This window comes from Arctopsyche grandis, chromosome 7, assembly GCF_051622035.1.
Source record: "Arctopsyche grandis isolate Sample6627 chromosome 7, ASM5162203v2, whole genome shotgun sequence".
Lineage (NCBI taxonomy): Eukaryota > Metazoa > Arthropoda > Insecta > Trichoptera > Hydropsychidae > Arctopsyche > Arctopsyche grandis.
Window position 1 is genome coordinate 7,685,754 of NC_135361.1, and position 15,397 is coordinate 7,701,150.

At 34.5% G+C, this 15,397-nt stretch overlaps 1 protein-coding gene and 1 non-coding gene across 2 annotated transcripts in view; both read left to right on the forward strand.

Moving 5' to 3' along the window:
• LOC143914215 (matrix metalloproteinase-2-like) overlaps positions 1–15,397 on the forward strand; it is a 266,585-nt gene that overhangs the window by 21,851 nt on the left and 229,337 nt on the right. The window lies entirely within an intron of this gene.
• On the forward strand, positions 14,704–14,776 carry TRNAF-GAA (transfer RNA phenylalanine (anticodon GAA)). Its single transcript has one exon. It is a non-coding gene; the product is annotated as a tRNA-Phe (tRNA).

The window sequence follows — 15,397 nt, forward strand, 5'->3', positions numbered from 1 at the left end:
GTAAGTATAAATAGGCGTGTTATAATTGATATTTGCTTGGATTTTTGAATGCTTGATATCTGATCGATTGAAATTAAATAAAAATAAAGATTTTAATTCATTTATTATTTTTAATTTCAAATAAGACCAAAATGAAATTCGTGCGAATGTACGAATTCGTACGGCCCTATAAATACTAAATCTTGACTAAAAAATTGAAAATGTCAATGATCACTTTGCATATTATGCTTTCGAGAAGAGTTACACGGGTTCAAGTCCCATACTGCCCAAGCCCGCTGCTGGCCAGACCTTGGGTTGTGACTCCAGGACCTGTGACCTTTAGTTTGTGAGTCGAGGTAGATCTTTTCTTATCAGAATTCACCAATTTTTCTGATTTTCATTGAAACGGTCCTTAAAATAGGCATCTCCTTTCTTATCTCTCTTATTAATTCTCAAGTTATTCAACATCTTGAATTTTGCCAATTTGATTATAAAATGCTGCAAAAATTTCTCCATAGATATCACTGTGGATGTTTGTATGAATTCGCGTTGTATAAAATGCGTATGTACATATATATTGATTGTATTGTATCTACATATATATGTATGTAAGTGCATTCAACGCTTTGGAGCTATCTGTAAAGGCGAGTGTTCACGTTCTATGAAATAAAATAAAATAAGTACATATATGTAGCAAATTTGGATATCTAACCATGGATTTGCATAGCGGAAAAGCGAACTTTCCCCACGTAAACTTTCAAACTGCGGTTAAGAGGGCTGTACACCCGAAACCTTAATTTTGTTACCGTTCCTTTCTTCGATATATATATTGAGTGTATGTATTTATTGAGTGAATGCGACAATATATATCAATATATATATATTGAGTGAATGCGACAGTTGCGCTTCGACCAGATAAAACGTATTTTAAATTGACAAAATCGAGGTTTCGTATTCTACTATTTTCACCTCCAAAACTGGACCAATTTAAAAAAAAAAATCATCATCGGTATGAGAAAGATAGTTTCTGTGCATCTACCGGCGTATTTTTTTTTAAATCGACCGTTAAATAAGCACGCTGGACCCGTTTCGTGGGTGTAAAAAAGAGGCGATTTTATAGATGTTTGGCGGCTCCTATGTCCTATAAAAAATAATTAATCAAAAAATAAAACGATAGATGCACCCCAATGGTGGATATCCATAGCATATTAAAGAATAATTTCTCTAGTGCCATAATTGAGGAAGGGAGAAGAATAGTACGTTTGTATGGACAAGGTGCTGCTGTCCAGCCCTCTTAAGGCGCAGACACACAGAATCGTACGGCACGGCGTGCATAAGCTTCTCCTATATTTCTTTATACATGGGAATCACTGTTATCGATCGCTGTCAATACAAGGAAAACATACCACCGAAAACACTCCAGGATGTGAGTTTTGGCCGTTGGCGTTTTTTACATGTTTAATAAAACTATCTAAGAAAAATACACACACACACCTCGTACCACTCTGTGTGTCTGCGCCCTTAGAGTACCGTGATATTGCTTACTAAATTTGGTGGTTGCAAATTGAAAACTAGATTTGCATATCGGACAAACAAAGCAAAAATACACGTATTTGTCAATAACAATAGTACCTACATGGAATTTAGATCGTAGACGGTTTTTTCAATGGATTTTTTTTCAACTTTCACTATCCCGTGCAATGCCAGGCAATTCGATTAGTTATGTGTGAAATTAAATGCCAACGCGACGATATTGTTGAAATTAAGCGATCGATTGGATACGTGTTGTTTTAAATCAAAACATTAAAAAATAAATAAATCAAATTATTTTTCGAAAAGAAAATAAATGAAAAATTAATTTTATTGGATTGTTTTGTTTCGGAAAAAAACCGAACTTCTCACATGAGTCAACTTCGACGGAATTTTTCCTCGTTTGCGGCACAATTGCGGTACTTTCAATTCCTTTGGGATGCTGCGAATATATTCATCAACCGGTCGTATACGTCCATCATTGTCAACATGCCCAATAATACTCAGGTATATCATTATATTACGTACATATTGAAAATTCATTGTACCTATACAAGTACATATGTAAGTGTGTGATTTATTCGATTTCCTCGGCTCGTCGAATGTTTCCCGTGATTTATTTGATACTACGGGTTTCGTATGATTTATTTTTGTCGTTATTAGAGCGACGATAAATCCGACAACGCTTTTAGAGGGTTAATCTTTCCCGAAAAATTTTTTTTGTGTCCAAAAATCGAGTGATTTATAATCGTGTGCAGTTTTTTGTTAAATGCCTCGTTCGGTGTCGTGTGTCTTTCGTCAGATTTATCTTTCGTCGCATCTCTTCGATTTAATGCGATTTTATGCATATTTTATGGGTGTAAATTTCGAACGAGAACACTAATCGTATCTTTGTTTATTTTTGATGCTTTTTCCACTTTTGTAATGAAGCGTGCATATTTTCCGAGTTATTTTGCATTCTTTCAAAATTACACACACAAGCGAATTTGAATATTTCATTTTTTGACTCAACGTGTATTTTCACATGCTTCATTTTTTTTTCTTACAGTGATGACAAACTTTCCTTTGACATATTTTTCAGCTTATTGTCGAGCAATGAATCGGTTCAACACGAAAGTTACAACAATATGAATTCAATTTGTCTTTGAATCGGGTTGGGACTTATGTATTATTTATGAAGGCATGTAATTTTTTCATTACATTTTATGACATTTATATTTTTAGCATCGGTCAACAGATGATGAACTCTTAATCGTTGCACAGATAGGAAGATCATCATTAGTTCAAATCGTTAAATTTTGTGATGTATCCATTGTCAAACATGCTTTTTATAAAATTGCGCAAATCGTGTCAAATAATAAATAAAATTTAATTAAAATCAACAGAATATTCGAACATTCCCATTAAAATTTTCATACGAAAATCACTTATTTCTGCTTTTCGAATTACTTTTCCTTTGAAACCAGTACAGCATTTTGAAGCTAAACTAGTCGTGTAAATCGAGAATAGAGCTTTTTTGACTAAAAAAATTATATATAAATAGTTTTACAGCTAATTATACAGCATTGTATTAATTGTTGTTTTTTTTTTGTAAGAAAGTGAAGATAAATGAATTCCAAACATTTCTAAATTCCAAAAAGCATCCAAGAAATGGAGAAGATTCTATTTTTGGCTGGGATTTAAATTTACGACCTTTCAATCAATAATTGCTTAATCCAATATATAAAATACTGGCTCAAAATATATCTAAATGCTGTTTTTATTATCTTAAACTTTTATTACACATGTCTAGTCAAAATAAAAAATAAAATTAAATCGTGCAAAAAAAACACCAAACGGAGATTAAAATTCATCATCAGTTGTCATATTGTACATTGTATGTATGTATGTACATATGTAAAATATGCAATGCATATCTAAACACAAGGCAGGCGTGTCCAATATTTTAATAATTTTTCCTCGAAATCTTGAAAGTTGACGACTTCTGCCCGTCAGAAAGACGCCGCCATTGCCGACTCAATAAAATACAGGAAATAAAAACTTGGAACATTCGCCGAAAACACACCAAAACCGATACACGTACATATGTATGTACGTATAATATGTATAGACAACGTCATCGGCGATGAGGATGACTTAATTTTCCGAACATTACTATATTTAATTTATATATTTTTTCCCTGATGATACATTTATAAAACCGACTACGTGCCTATATAACACAATATATGTATGTACGAGTATTTCGCAACATGGCGCTAAGCGGGTCGACGCGATCAGCACATGGTTGACATAAGTATATGTAAATCGGTGCGAATTTATTATATCGAGTATGACAAGTTGATATAATATTGTTATGATATTTGCATCCTTTTAAGGGCAACGTTTATCTTGCAGTTTTATTCGCACGTATTCCTCGACCTATATATTGTGTCGGACGTTTCGTTTGCGTGTGAAATATTATTCATACGTATGTAAGTTCCCTTTTCATTGTGTCGATTTGCGTACTTGATCATTAATGAGAAATGATGATACATTGAATATGTCACGATTTTGTGTTACTTATATTATAAAATATATAGAATAAGCTTCATCGTCATCATTTATTTACATTCACTGCTGGATGAAAGCCTCTCCAACACGCTTCGATTCGTCCCTGCTTTGGGCAACTCTTTAATCTCATCTCATACATTTTATCTAATTTCATCCACCCGTCTCACTCGTGTTTTTCATTATATCAACTACCCTTGTCATACTTCTCACCCACGTATTCCGTTTTCTATCTTTTCTCTTGAACATGCAGCGCTCAATGCTCAAGTTTTCTATCCATACGTCATCACTTGACTTAGGCGTTGGCTTGTTGCTCGTTAAATAACTATAGACCCCTCCATTGCCGTACAAGGCAAGAGAGTAATAAACTTGGTCGACAATTTTGAACCATTTTTTGTGCATAAAGCATCGTCACCGATTTTTAATCATCACCAGAGATCGGTGTTGAATGAACGCTTTTCAAATAAAAAATACCGCTTCAATAGTGTTCAAAGCAAGAAAGCAACAAAGCACGGTTTTGTAAGAAATTGATAAAAGTTATTTTCGCACAAAAACTATTTTTTGTGCGAAAAGCATTCACCAAACACTTATTTTTGGTCATCACTGGAAAGACACTTTGATCGAAGATTTTTTTTCTTAAGGCAAAGTGACATTTTTTATTTGAAAACGGCAAAGTTTGTTTTTTTAACCACTTAATCGCCACGCATTTTTAGAAACCGATTCGATTATTTTATGTATGTGTTTAGTGCCAACTCATGACTAGAGCCCGGAATCTGAAGGGGCTGTTTATTGTTCAAAGATTGTAAATGCATTGTTAAAGGTTTGCCGAACCTTTTTTACAAAGCATTTACAACAATTGAACAATAGGCGGCACGTTTCCGGCCCCTACTCATGACACTACTACCTATTGAATATATAACAAACTAAGGAAAAATATAGACGTTTTTGAATTTCATTAGCATCATAGGATATTTTTAGATGTCACTGTGAAGTAACCAAAAATAATTTCGAAATGATAAAAATGGGGTTAAAATTGACGGTAAACGTTGGACATATTTTTAGAAGGTTTAAAATTGACATATGTACATACATCATATCAAATTATGTACAAAAACAATTCAATAAATGTCAAATTTTAAATTCAGTTTTAATTAGTTCATTAATCTGTTGAAGTGTATTATATTGTTTGTATGTACGTACATACATACATATATGAATTTTAGTCGAACATTATACATATGTCGTGTGTACCTGTAAATTCTCACAGTTTGAGTGGCGTTGCGTTTGATGCGAGCTTTGTTTTGCATTCAGTTGCAAATGTTTAGAGTTCACGATTGTTTGCTGAAGTAATAATGTTGAGACTTTGCCGCTTCGCCTTAAATGGATTAAGGTGAGATACCCTTTTAGGGAAATCAAGGCGAGTAGTAAGTAGTAGCGCTTATAGAGTACCTTTCGAGCTAATCGTGAGATGGGAATGTACAGAAAACAATATGAACATATAGGTATATGTATAACTACAAGCATACATACTTATATATATCCTCAGGTACTGTTATCAGAATGCGCAGGGTATGGGTATTCATGCTAAATATGCGCGGTCTTAGATCAGAACAATGTAATGGTTCCGAGTTTGGTTATAAAACGCGTTTCGGTCTTTCGGTTCCAAAAGGGTGGAAGTTGGAAATGTTCGACTTTACATGTGCATCCATACAAACATACATACATATATGTATGTATGTACACACGAATGGCATTTCAATGTTATTTAAGATGGAGGCAGGTTTTGATGTATCCGCATATGTACATACATCCGTTTCTCGATTTAAACGTTGGATGGGTTTCGCAAAATCGCCATGTTAAATATTGTATGCATGTATGTATGTACATATATACATATGTATATAAAAATAGAGGCTTAAATAATGTTTGCAGAATTTGTACCGTGTTTGTATATTTCATTTGAATAAAAATCGATGGAACAAATTGTGTAAATCGAGGGATGGTGTATTGACTTTCGTCATTCCTCAGGTAAACGCCAATTGAATCATCGCCGTGCCAAATATTGACTCAATTAGAGTATGTATAAATAAGGATTTGAAGAGTTTCCGAATTATGTATGTCCAACTGGTGAAAGCGCCCAGCTCTGTCTGGATCAAAATTCGTTAATCGAAGTCAATAAGTTCATCGGAATCGTGGTTAATTTTCTTTTTATCGCATTGTATTCGTAAAATATTATTACATTACGTATGTATATATGCATAGTCAATTTGATGAAGAATTTTTAAGTCCATATATGTATATAAACAAATATTTAAACTTTCCTTTTTATGTGTTTGTTGCAACGTTTCTCAGACAAGTTTGATATTAAACAGGTACATACATACATATATCACATTTTATTATTAAACACGTTCATTTTTGTTATGATATGAGTTCCCAAGAATGATCCTTTTATAAAAAAGTGTAAAAATTCACATGCTGTGAATTATATATTGGTCCTTACGCCTCGTCCGTTCACACCAGCCTTTGCCCTACGATTATGTTACATTTTAGTTTTGCGCAAACGAACACGTGTATCATTTTTGTTCTGTCAATTAGAGTAAACGACTAGACAACGCTGGGTCATTATGTTGTTACGAAAACGTTCTTTTGATTGCGATCGTAATAATAATTTCGGAAAATTAGCTTGGAGACGAGACGAGACGTCCGTGTTTCCTTTATGAAATTTTCTTGCAGTTTTCGACCTTTCAATGATTAAAAAGTATGAATAACTACGTAGATATGTACGCATATTTACATATAATAATACACTTGTATGTTTACATACATACTATATAGATCATATCTTATACTTCATACGATTTTAAGGGCCATCGGAGAACAAAGCGTAGTCCGAACCCATAACTTTTAATGATCCTCCCTCTCCTTTTCTAAGTGTTTAGTTATGTGAGTAATAGTTATATAATAGTTAGTCGAAAACAAAGGGAATTAATGGACGCCCTTCGAAATGCCAGTGGCTTTTCGACTTGAACGTTCTCTAAGTCTCTACATATCTGTCTAGTGGCAATGACAATGTATGCATGTATGTACATACATATATAGTTTCGTAATGGTAGTCATGTATATATGTATGTGCATTTATTTACATATAATATGTTAATCGAGCTTTGTGACTTTGATGTCGACATTTCTCGCATGTTTATTGTATGTACATATGTATCTACCTATGGACATACAAATGTGCATACATACATACATAGATCCCGTTATAACGTGACAATACCACTTGCTCACTCGAGTAAACTTAATTAGAATTAAAATTCGTAGGATGTATGTATGTACATATGTAGGTTCGTGTACTATATGATGAATTATTATTTTTTATCGTGGTATAATGTTGAAAGTGCCATTAAATCACATATTCGTATAAAAAAGCTAGACGCAGAGATCTGTTGAGTGACCGCTGGTGAATTGATCGTAGGGAAATATTACTGTGACAAATTTGTCGGTAGAAGGTATTTGAAGGATTTATTTTATTTTTTATACATATACCAGGAAGGCCTTGCAGGTAAACTCCAATGTGCTTTCCTGGCCAATTACAAACATTAATAAACAATTATGTTTATACAGTTTCCTAGAGACAGTGTTATAAACTTGAATTTACGGGAGATATCTTATCCAAGTACTTAAACTTAATTACTACTAAATACTACTACTAAAATTCGTATTAAAGCTATATCTACGACAGAAAAATCACTTTGTCTGTTGGCTCCATTAGGATAGATGCTATGATTAGTCTTCGGCGTCAGTCTTAGGCTGGGTATTTGTCAATCGTGTTAATTGACAATAATGGTAATTGACAATAGTGAACCATTTTTTGTGCAAAAAGCATCGTCCCAACGCCGATCTCTGATTATGATTGATCAATAGTCTTCGGCGTTGGCTGGGTGCTAGTCAAATAACAATAGACCACTCCAAATTTTACAAATCAGGAGAGCAAAAACGCACGGTTTTCAATAGTGAAACATTTTTTCTGCAATATGCATCGTCCCAACGCCCATCTTTATTGATCACAGTTTGTCGATAATACTTTTTTTTACCTGGAATATTGGACTAGTTTTGAGATTAAATATCGATAGTCGATAAATCAGACTAATTAAAAAGTAACACAGTTTTGGTTGAAATGAAAATAGCACCGTATCGAATATCGACTTTAGTTTTTCCTCATCCCCTAAGAATTATATTGCTAAGCCCGAATTATCCAACTGTCTCGTCAAATCTACAAACAATTAAGTCCAAATCCAGCTGAACATTGGGTTCGTGAGTCACGTCGGCCAGGTGGGTATCAAGTTGACGGGTTCCGCAATCCCCGCTCGGGGTTCCACATTAGCGAACAACTTTCTAAAAGGATCGATCTAGCATTGTACATACTCGTACATATGAATGTCCATGGGTATGAATATATGTATAATATGTACTCTAAAGTTTCGAATCAGTGAACAGATCGAGTGATAATTTTCGCACTAGGAGTTGTAAAAATTTTCCGATAGGGTTCAAAGGAAATAGGACTATGGGGGGAGAGGGGGGTAGGTGGTATACGTATAAGGACCCTTGCGAATCCGCTCGCGTGGGTTTTACGACTCCCAAGGAGTCCATTCGAATCACGCAAAAGGGTGAGTGCGCCCCGTGACGGTTCAAGGGCCTTATAAGGGAATAGAGGGGGGGATAGGCGTAGGCAGGGGGAAGGGGGTGGATAGGGTACCGCCCTTTTGGGGATATCTATCCAAATATTTGCCATCGCGACTACGGAAAACTGTAATTTCACGTGTGTGCTCTCTGACATATTGGTTTTCTCCGGGACAAATGTATTAGATATACAAACAGTTGTTTAGATGCGAAATGTTTCTTACTTTATATGGGTGTGTTAGAATATGCAAAGCGTGAGTGTCATATGTACATATGTATATATGTATGTAGATGTGAGTGAGTTAGTTTTTTTTTATTTATTTTGTAATGAGACCAGGTGCGGTTCGTATATAGAAACTGCGGTACTGCAGTACACCAACCAAAGATACTGATGGGTACATGCAGTATTTAGCCAAGTTGCTACATAAATATGTATATAAATTCATCTCACAGATTAGATGTAATTTCATTAGCTACGAAGAGAAAAGTATTTCGAGTTGTAATTATCGTTTTTTCTAAAATAATTGCTTTAAGAGCAGACCTGTCGGCTGCCGTAACTGTCAACATCACTATTGCGATGGCCTCAACTTTTTCCCGCGTATTTTTGCATTATTTTTATACGTATGTATATAGCGTATATCAATTTTGAGGTTATGAATTAATATCTGGATCATATAAATAAATAAATAAATCACGATTCGAATTTTATTTTAAAACATTTCTTGAAAAACCTGCGCGCCACATAAATCTATTTCTTTTTATAGTATGCATATAATAAATTATTGAATACGATAAATATGTGTGAAGCGTCTGGTTTATGTACTTACATACTATTGTATAAAACTATTGTATATTTTTAAAGTGCTTTCTGTGTGTAAAAATCGAATTTCTTTCCCTGTAAAATATATACATATTTACGTTAAAGTGCACTCTACGCGTACGGAGAGATCTATTTTAGTCCGATTCGAAATGGTGTTAAAAAGAAGAAAAGGAAAAAAGAAACAGCCAGACGGATAGTAACAGATAGTCAGTTTGCGATTCGGAATTACAATGATTCTGATCCCTTCTCCAAATTTTGTGAAAATAAATTGAATTGATTCGAAAAGTGTTCGAATTACTAGTTTCTACACATGCTACCTTTTCCTTTAATTGCTTTCTTTGTTTATTTTTTATTTACCCAACCAAAAGAAATAAAGTAAAAATATAAAGTGTAAAGCATTTATGTATGTCCCCACCAAGTAGACAAAACGATAACGACACACATTTTACGAGCAGAACTGCTATCTCGTAATTCCAAAGACCCTAATGTCCATATCAATAGCTCTTCTTCTTCTGCTCCACTCCCCTTCGTGCGTTTATTACCTGTCGTAAAGTGAATGTAAAATAATAATAAGGAACACACTAATAACAAAACTCTAAAAGCTTTTCCAAAGTGGAAGGGAGGGAAAATCGGTAATCGATTAAGCCGGAAATATAAATCAAGTAGTAGACCGCAGTTTCACTCTTTTGAATATGGGAACTTTACGAGCTTGGGATCATCCCTCGGGTTACCTCTCCTCTAATAAAACACGGATCTAACGTTCCAAAAAGAAAGCGTGCACATATAAAATGTTCAGGTCTTCTACCTTAATGCCCCCGAAGGGGTGAATTCTAAAACTTGCAATAAATCAAATTCAATTATACCTTTGAATATGTAACAGGTAAGCTACATATATTAACACATTTTAATTTGGGTATGAATATGTATAATACGATATCAAGTACAATCTTTACCAAAAAAAAAAGTAAAATTAAAAGTGTTCCAAGTAATATGTCCATGTTCTTTACAGGAAAAGGAAAGTTATACGTTCTTGTTAATTTGCATACATTTCATGTACGTTTTACCAGAGCTTGTAATTGTCAAATGTATATTTGAAAAGTTAAAATTTTGCTTACATGTATTTGTATGTACTTTCAAAAGATTTATTGTTATAATACGCCGAAAATCAAACAACTCCACAAGTCATTTTGATAATTTACACGCAATATACTAATTAGTTCGTGTTTACTTTCAAGTATGAAACTATTAAATAAGTGTGCCATTTTTATTCAAAATAACGAATAGATGAAATATTTTTAGTATAGTGTGTTCATCACATGGCTTATTTTTTAATTATTTGATTGATTTTTCAGTTTTACGAAGTGTAGTATCTGGCGCAATTATTGGCGTATAAGCGGATGGGCCGTAATTTTAATTTATATTTATTTTTACGAATGTACATTTTCAGAAGCGTTTTCCAGAGTCGTTCGACGACACATTAATCTATTTAAAAATCGGCCATTTATCGAAAGTGTGGTGATATAATCCGACTGGCATACACCGAAAATGTTGGCACGGTTACAACGGATATCCTCATTGAAAAAACTGACACGGCTCCAAACGAATTATCTAATATGATAAATAAATAATAATCCGCGATCTTTCGAGGTGTATTCTATAAATTGAGAATGTGTATATTTATAAATAAAGGACAAACGATTGACCTTATTCCGATTGTTTTAGTAACAATGAAACGCTTTGTCGCTGAAATTGCATTTTGTTCAGTACGATTTGGCTTAAGTTCAAGGATTCGCGTTTCGAGTAAGTACTTCCGGATCCTTTATTCGTGGTGTAAAATAAAAAAAATCATATCCCCGTCATCTTCGCTGTTAAAAGATGACTTCATCTTGTACGATCTGCGTATCAAATCGTGCAACGTCATAATTCGGTATGAAACGATCGTCGGGAAAGCGGGAGCAGGTGATTTCCGGTTGTAAGGAAAGTGAGTTTTCCGGTCCCTCGTCCGGTCAAGATTTACTACCCGATAAACGGAAAAGCGATGTCTTTTTTTATGCCAGGATTAAGGTTGATCCGCGTTATCCTCGGAACAGGACGTGAATTTATGCAGGAAATACTGTATCGCTTTTGTATGCGAAATTTAACGTTGTCGAAAGTGAACCAAGTCCGCTGTGTATTTTTTTTTATTTTTATATTAGTACTCAAAGATGTAACTATTGTTACTGTCTAATTTACCATTTCGTTTATTTTTACAAGGTTTTTATTATTTTATGGCAGGTCATAATTTGAATTTTTGGTTTTTCAGACGACATACATATTTAATGGTTTTGAAATGTTAAATATTAGTTACATAGTAATCTTGCAATTCAATCTTAGTAAAATTTAGTTGTGAGCTGTTAAAATTTTATGAATATTTAGGGATTTCTCTAGATCCCTTCACAAAATATTTTTTGCTTCTATTTATCGGATTAAAATTATGTAATTCTATTTTAGTCTTACAACTATTACAAGTCATTGTGAGGGCTTTACATAAAATCTTACTTAATTGAGTTTAAATCACGGAATTTAACGATGACACGTATGTATATATGTATGTATAATTACACCTGGCACCCCATATTTAGAATAAGCTTGCAATATTGAAATCTTCTTGAACACAAACCAACATTATCTATTCGGTTATCTTAAACTGGTTATTGTGACATTTTCTCTTTTAGAACCTACTAGTTACAAAATCATACGCTAAGCAGCTAAACAATACCTTATAATATTTTCTTCATTGTTTTCTTACAATGAAAATTTAAGTAACAAACTTAAAAAGAATTATTAAACCACGATATTTTAGAACTATTTGCGGTATTTTTGATATTGTTTTTTTTTTTGTATAAATTTAGCGGAATGTATCTGTATAATCATCATCATCATCATTTACAGCCATTCGCCATCCACTGCTGGATGAAGGCCTCTCCAACACGCTTCCACTCGTCTCTGTTTTGCGCAACACTCATCCATCTCATTCCGCACATTTTCCTAATTTCGTTCACCCATCTTCCTTGCGGTCTTCCTTTTACTCTTTTGCCTTCTCTCGGGTACCATTCAAGCACTTCTTTTGTCCACCTTTCGTCCATCCTCCTAGCTACGTGACCCGCCCATTGCCATTTCAATCTCTTCACTCTATCCACTATGTCCACTACCCTTGTCATATTTCTCACCCACGTGTTCCGCTTCCTGTCTTTCCTCGTTATGCCAAGCATACAGCGTTCCATACTTCTTTGAGTGCATTGGATTTTATTTTGCATCTTGGCGTTCAGTGTCCAAGTTTCACATCCATACGTCATCACTGGCAAAACGCATTGATCAAAGATCCTTTTCTTCAGGCAGAGTGGCATTTTTGATTTAAAAACAGCATTCATCCGTCCAAATGCACTCCACCCCAATTTCATACGTCTCTTTATCTCTTCATTTTTACTACCAGACATGTCAATTATTTGACCTAAATATAAATAATTATTTACTACTTCTACTGGTTTATCATCTAAGGGGATGCTATCAGGCATGCAATAACTATTGAACATTAGTTTAGTCTTATCTACGTTAATTTTTAATCCTACTTTTCTACTTTCCCTGTCCAGCTGTGTTAGTCTGATAAGTAGGTCAGCTGAATCACGAGCTACTAAAACTATATCGTCTGCGAACCGAAGGTGACTCAAAAAGCGACCATTGATGCTTACTCCGGCTGTATCCCAATCCAATTTCCTGAAAACTCCCTCAAGCACCGCATTGAATAACTTGGGCGAGATTGTATCTCCTTGTCTTACTCCTTTTCCTATGCTAAATCTATCTGTACCTGAAAAAATTTTAACTGAAGCTGTGGCATTCTTATATATTGTAGCTAACAGTCCCACATAGGGTTCCGGCACTCCCTGTGTTTTTAGAGCGTTAAGTACTGCATTATGACTAACTGTATCGAAGGCTTTCTCATAATCGACGAAACCTAGGCACAGTGGCCGTTGATATTCGTTGGCGCGCTCGATTAGTTCGCCAACTACTTGGAGGTGGTCCATTGTGCTGAAATTTGCCCTAAACCCTGCCTGCTCTATAGGTTGGTTCTCGTCGAGGATATTCTTCAGCCTTTCTGTAATAACCTTCGTGAAGAGCTTGTAGACCGCTGAAAGTAGACTAATGGGTCGGTAGTTCTTGATATCGCTTTTGTCGCCTTTTTTGTGTATTAAAATGATAGTTGCGTTATTCCATCCTTCTGGTATAGCTTGGTTCTGGATGCATTTGCTGAAAAGCCTAGCTAAGATATTAATTAGGGGGGGGCCGCCACATTTTAGTAAGTCGATGGGAATATTATCTTCCCCTGGGGTTTTACCATTCTTTGCAGTTTTTAGCGCGGCCTCTACTTCGCTAGGCAATACTGCAGGAACCCTTTGGCCGTGTGTCGATTCCAGAGTGGGGAATTGGCCGTTGTCGTTCTCGTATAGTTTTGCATAGAACGTGTAAACTCTGTCTATGATTTCTTCTCTATTCCTAATTATTACTCCGCTCTCTGATCTGATTGCGATCATTTGGTTTTTGCCTAAGAAAAGATCCTGTTTGCACTTTTTCAGGCTACGGTTATTCTTAATGGTATTTTCTATTAGCTTGCTGTTAAAATCCCTGACATCCCTGACTATTCTCTTCTTAATTTCCTTATTTACTAGATTGTATTCTTGCTTATTATTATCCCTATCTAAATTCCTTTTATGCTTAGTATCTGTATAATATGTAGTATTAAATCGAACAGGTGTGCGTCGGCAAACCCGTCTGTATAAATACAATTGCCTGATAAGTGATAATCTGTTTATAAGGATAACTGGATTTCTTCTATGGAGGTACTTTTTAAACGTTTCGATAAATTCTACATGGAGACTATTGCCTTTTTATTAAATGTGCGTGCGTGTGTGTACATATGTAAGACTGTAATAGCATTTTAAGTATAAAAAAATTGGAAAGCAATTGTGGAGAAAAACAAGAAGTAGTGTGTGTATGTAAATATGAGATAAAAATTGTGATTACAATAAAAGCGATAACAATAGCAATGACCTTTGTATTAAATCACGTGCTGATATGTGTTGATATCGGCAACCATTGTATCTGCCGAAATAGCTCAGTTGGGAGAGCGTTAGACTGAAGATCTAAAGGTCCCTGGTTCGATCCCTGGTTTCGGCAATCCTACTTTTTGATGTTTTGTTTAGATATTTATTCCGTGAAGTTGTTTAGGGTTCAGTATGATTTTGTGTTAAATTTGATGTTGAGGATGTTTAATGAGGTCGTGACAGGGTTTTGATTCGTTGTTGTTGTAAAATATGGCCAGTGTTTCTTTTTCGATCGCTTCCTGTTACTCGGCATGTTGTTTGGAATTATTGATGTATATTATACAATACATATGTACATATATTATGTAGATTTTCGAAATTAAAAAAAATCTTTTTTATTTTTTTTACCAAGGAGACTTTACTAAGCCGAGAACGTAATGCATTAAATTTTATTTTAATTATGCTATGGAAACAATTCGTATATTATTTATTATACTTACTTCACTTATCAAATCGGTAAAATTTGAGTACCCGCACTGTTGTGAATAACAATAATTCAACTCCGACAACTTTTTGAGCGCATCGTCGCGATACAAAACATTCACACGTACGAATCGCATAAAATTTACTTTTTTTTATTATTTTTTTTATTATGCGGATAAAAATTTTATTCGTAGATGTGCATACGAAAAACAAAGAATCACTTGTTCAATCGTTCTAAGAAATAAAATTGAATCCCTGGAAACATCGCACC